Genomic DNA, 6,000 nt, shown 5'->3' with positions numbered 1-6,000 from the left:
AGTTGTTAGCCATAGTATGGGCCGTGAAACATTTCAGGCCATACATATACGGTACGAAGTTTAAAATAATCGCGGATCATAAGCCATTGATATGGCTATTTAAAGTAAATGATCCGGGCTCACGATTATTCAGATGGCGTCTTAAACTCGAAGAATACGATTATGAAATAATTTATAAAACCAATAAATAAGAATGCCAATGCCCTAAGTCGAAATCCGATCCGAACGGACGGACAGATAAATGCGATAAAAGATGAAGTGGAAGACGAAGAAGAACAAGAAGGAGAACTAAAAGATTATACAGAAAGAAAAAGAAAAAATACTATACGAATATCACGATGCCCTCCTCGGAGGACATCAAGAAGTCAAAAGAACTCTAAATCGAATAAAATTGAAATATATTTGGTAAGGAATGAAAAAAAATATCGAGACATATATTGCGAAATGCGAATTTTGCCAAAAGAATAAATTGCGCCCAAAAACAAAAATGCCGTTAGTAATAACGGATACGGTTAAGAAACCATTCAAGAAATGTGCGTTAGATGTAGTAGGACCATTGACAGTCGTTCGGATATAAATACGCATTGACATTTTAAGACAGTTTGACAAAATTCAGCAAAGCAATTGCATTGGAAAACCAAGAGACATATACTATAACAAAACAATTTGTAATAAAGATCGTGCTTGAGCACGGAATACCCGAAAAAATTCTAACAGACCAGGATACAAATTTCATCAGAGAGATATTCAAAAATACTTGCAAATTAAAAATTGAGAAGATACAGACGACCGCTTATCACTCAAAGACGAATGGAGCATTAGAGCGATCGCACAGGACCTTAGCAGAGTATCTAAGTCGTTATATTGATGAAGATTAAACAAATTGAGATGAGTGGTTACCATATGCAATGTTCGCATATAATACCACACCTCATACAGCCACGGACTTTTGAGCTATTATACAGATATCAAGCACCCATGCCTACAGCATTAATAAAGTCTCTTAAGCAAGGATATACATAAGACGATTATGCACAAGAAGTGCGAGAGAGAAGCCACAAACCAAGTGGCAAGAGAAAAATTTAAAGAAGAAAAACAAACAGCGAAAATCTAGTTCGACAAAAAAACTAACGAAGAACAATTCCGAGTCCCTACTCGGCCCCTGCCAGGTATTGCTATTCGATGAAACCCTACAACGAGGAAGATCTAAAAAACTCGACTCTAAATGGACAGGGCCGTACACTGTGGGCGGAAGCTGTTTCGCTGGACGATAACAACACCCAAAGCCTCGCCAAATTCCGCAGTTCACGTTCACGTGCCGCGAACGTGAAGCAAAACTCAACGTCCGAGTCCGTTATTGCCGATTTTGAAACAGTTGCTCGACGTTCAGCAATCTCAACACATATGACAATATTCGCTTTAGGCTGCTTTGTTCTTCCGCGATTCTCCCGTGAGATTCGGAGTAACCGACACTGATACTTAAATTCAATTTAATTCAGTTTCGCTTTTGCTAAGTGAAGTTTTATGAATACCTATAGTATTTTACTGTGACAACAATTATAATTACTAATAAATAAAAGCTTGAGAGTGAAATCGATCAACAATGTTCTGACTTTTCCGGCTCTATACTCCGCTCCTATTGGCTCGAACTCTCTCGCAAACACGTTTCCATAATTCGTTTCTTTGTAATAAAGGTGTAGGATATAATTTCGAATGGGTAACTATTTAAAAATCTTTCTTTATATTATTTTAGAGAGAAAATGTTGCTTGCAAGAAATTGCGCATAATTTAAACAAGAAAATTCCATCTATAAGATTAACTATTTCTTCAACATCAGGTAATATTGTACAATAACATTAAATTAATGTATAAAAATGTTACGTTAAAATTTCTTCTTAATTAATATTATAATTATGTTTATATAAAGACTTTAAAATATTATAAAGTTATTTTTATATTACATTTTTACATTAAAGTTATTTTTATATAAATATTTTAGATTTATCGCTGACTGTTAATTTTAATCCCACATTATATATTCGAACAACAAATGTGATATCTGAAATGGAAGAAGTCACTTGCATTTTGTCAAGCAACAACTGTGATAGTAACCAGTGCGATATAAATCAAAAGACTGATTCTAATTTTGTGTTTTGTGATAAAAATAACATTAAAGATTCTGCGTGTTTGACTGAATATGCTCTTTCTGTCGATGATAATTACAATATATTAGTAGCAACACCATAATGAGTGGTAAGTCTATGATACATATACTAAATCAGATTATAACACGTGGAATAAACATTCCGTATACAGTTTTCTTCATGTGTATTGCACAATAGCTACATTTACAGCTTTTGCCATAAGTTATTCGCAATTAAAACTTTTTGACTTTATTTTCACATTTCGTTTTACAGAACCATCACTAGCTGTTAATTCCATTTTGAGATGTTACGTATTGGAACATCAAATGTGATCTCTGAAATGAAAGAAGTCTCTTGCATTTTGTCAAGTAACAACTGTAATAGTGAACAGTACGATGTAAACCAGAAGTATGTACTAATATATACTAATATATTAGTAAAAAGGACAAAAAGGCTGCTTCCAATGCCCACAAAAAAGACTGATAATATTACATACAACAGTGTGCAGCTGAATAATACATATAATATCACTAATAGTAATAATGCTTCTTCAAATGTAAACAAGACTTACATAATCAATGATAAGACTTCAAATGATATTTTCACTCCAATTGCTGAATCTACATTCGAGAAACAATCAATATCAAAATGTGAAATCAATGAAAATAATACTAAAAATACTTCTGTTACATTTAAAAATGATAATGATAATAGTTTTTCTGTCAAACTGCTCTTCCCTTGAAGATACAGATGAAGATAAAACTGAACGTATACGTGAATATATGAATACAAGTAAAAATAAAACTGAACAGTACATTAAATTTGACATCTTTGTCATTTAAAGTAGCTGTATGTGATGATAAAAATATGTATGTGGAAACTTCTAACAATCCTAAATCAAAACTAAATATGTGTCTATATTGTAATATATTTCAAACGCAATTGACAAGGCATTTGGAATCGGTACATAAAACTCTCTCTCTCTCTCTCTCTCTCTCTCTCTCTCTCTCTCTCTCTCTCTCTCTCTCTCTCTCTCTCTCTCTCTCTCTCTCTCTCTCTCTCTCTCTCTCTCTCTCTCTCTCTCTCTCTCTCTCTCTCTCTCTCTCTCTCTCTCTCTCTCTCTCTCTCTCTCTCTCTCTCTCTCTCTCTCTCTCTCTCTCTCTCTCTCTCTCTCTCTCTCTCTCTCTCTCTCTCTCTCTCTCTCTCTCTCTCTCTCTCTCTCTCTCTCTCTCTCTCTCTCTCTCTCTCTCTCTCTCTCTCTCTCTCTCTCTCTCTCTCTCTCTCTCTCTCTCTCTCTCTCTCTCTCTCTCTCTCTCTCTCTCTCTCTCTCTCTCTCTCTCTCTCTCTCTCTCTCTCTCTCTCTCTCTCTCTCTCTCTCTCTCTCTCTCTCTCTCTCTCTCTCTCTCTCTCTCTCTCTCTCTCTCTCTCTCTCTCTCACTCTCTCTCTCTCTCTCTCACTCTCTCTCACTCTCTCTCACTCTCTCTCACTCTCTCTCACTCTCTCTCACTCTCTCTCACTCTCTCTCACTCTCTCTCACTCTCTCTCACTCTCTCTCTCTCTCTCTCTCTCTCTCTCTCTCTCTCTCTCTCTCTCTCTCTCTCTCTCTCTCTCTCTCTCTCTCTCTCTCTCTCTCTCTCAAGAAAAGAGTGTGAAAAAGTTTTGTTTTTTACTTAAAAGTAAGTTGTATGTAAAATGCAAAGTTACCAACAATACTTTAAATATTCTTATAACATTTATTGAAATCGAAAATCATAAGATAAAAATGTGGAAAAAAATGATCATTTATCGTAGTTTATCAAATTTTAATATTTTATACATTTAAAAGTCTGTTTTAAAGCAGAATTCTTTTCAAAACCATTTGAAATTTTATGAAAAATAAAATTTTTCTCTCTATTCGGCTAATTTAATTTACGAAGCTTTTTTTTTAATCACTTATTTATATATATATATATATATATAACTCGAAAATTATTAATATCTTGTTTTTTTCGTAAGATTTCCATGTGTAACTACAAATTATACTATTAAAGTATTATTTGCTGGTTTATATAAGTGTTGCATTTATCCAACTTAAAACATATCAAATCTAATTTTTGAAAAATGAACAAAAATGAATTAAGAAAAATATCATAAAAATCATTTTTCTAAGATGAATCTCTGTCCAATTTTTCTTTAATTTAAAATAACTTAGAAATTTTTTTCAACATTACAAAACTGCTGGAAAAATTCGAAAGCCTATTCCTTAAAGAAAAGTCCTGTTCAAATTATTTTTACCCACAGATAACTTGTAAATTTTTTCTTGCATAGCAACGTGATAGAAAATTTCCTGATAGCCCATTTTCTAAAGAAAACCTCTGGCTAATTTTTTTGTGATTTAGAATTTTTTGAACTCGTATTCATATTCATACTTCCCCTCCTTTCTCGAGCGATTAGTCAATGTGTAGCGTACTACCGTATGTCAAGATCATATTAACTTTTCGCGAACATCTCTCCCTAGTTGATTGATTAATCGAGTGCATAGCTTGCAACCCAATGAATCAAGATTGTGTTAGTCATTCAACATTCCTTTTCCCTTTTCCCTAATTTCATAATTTGCATTATCATATTAATTGAAAAATCAGAAAGAATAGAGTTACTCCCATTAGACCCTTTTGCCTTTGAAAAAGGCGTAGATTCTTATCTCCCCAACACATTAGGGCATGAAGATTTATTAATCCCCAACCCACTTTTGATTTAATAGAGTATTGTGACCAGTTAATAAAAGAGAATATAAAAATAAATTTAACGACATTCCCAGAAATAGGTTCAAGTGACCCTTGTAATTTACCTGCCATCGAATTAGAAGACGATATTAGAACAAACAATCTCCTTAAAATTGCAGGATTTGTCCCTTAAAAATAAATATACCCCTTTTTTCCATGATTCACACTAACGTTGTCTTATCATTTTATTTTAGAATTTAGCAAAGTCTTCCTACCCCCTTATTCGTATCATTCATTATGGAACTTCCCATTGTAAGAATTATCATTATTACTACTACTGATGAATTAATTAGCATACCAATTCTTTAATCTCAATCAATTAAGTGATTATACTCAACTTAGCGAGATCAGCGAGACCGATATAAGCAGTTAAGCTGCTGAAATATAGATACCTTTAAACAATCTTTTCCGAGAGAACGTTAAAGGAAAAATGCTGATTACATGAACACCGCAAGCCGAGCAAGCATTCGAAAAATCAAAAGAGAGCCTGACTCAAGCGACTCTTCTGGTACATCCGAGAATGGATGCGCAGCTGGCTCTATTCACGGATGCGTCTGATCACAGCGTCGGAACCGCACTACAACAGCAAGGTGAAAGACGGTTGGGAACCCCTGGCTTTCTTCTCGCAAAAATTAAATCCCGCCGAAACCAAGAACAGCGCGTTCGATCGAGAGCTATTGACGATCTATCGCGCTGTAAAACATTTTCAACATATGGTAGAGACCAGAAGGCTAGTGATATCGTTAATAAAAAGTTATATTTGAAGTAAAGCTGATTTGAATAGGAAGAAACTTGTGTGTTAAGTACCGCGCGAACATTCTCACTAGTCCTTTGACTGTTTAGCTTTAGATATTTCAAAATAAACTATATAATCTATATTAATAATTAAAATCTGTTCTTGCCCATGGCCAAACTAGTAAAGATAGTCAAAAAATATCAATTGGAAATAGTACTGGAGCAAGAAAGAACATTAACGTAAAAAGCACGTTGCAAAAATCTATTTTGCAATTGTTATAAACAAATTATTAAAAATGATTTCGTTGTCAGCCAGAATTCCTAAAGTTGGTATAAAGAGAGTTACGCCAATATAGGT

Source organism: Solenopsis invicta, chromosome 1 (genome assembly GCF_016802725.1).
Source record: "Solenopsis invicta isolate M01_SB chromosome 1, UNIL_Sinv_3.0, whole genome shotgun sequence".
NCBI classification, from domain to species: Eukaryota; Metazoa; Arthropoda; class Insecta; order Hymenoptera; family Formicidae; genus Solenopsis; species Solenopsis invicta.
The sequence above is the reverse complement of the archived record's forward strand: the minus strand, read 5'-3'. Positions refer to the sequence as shown.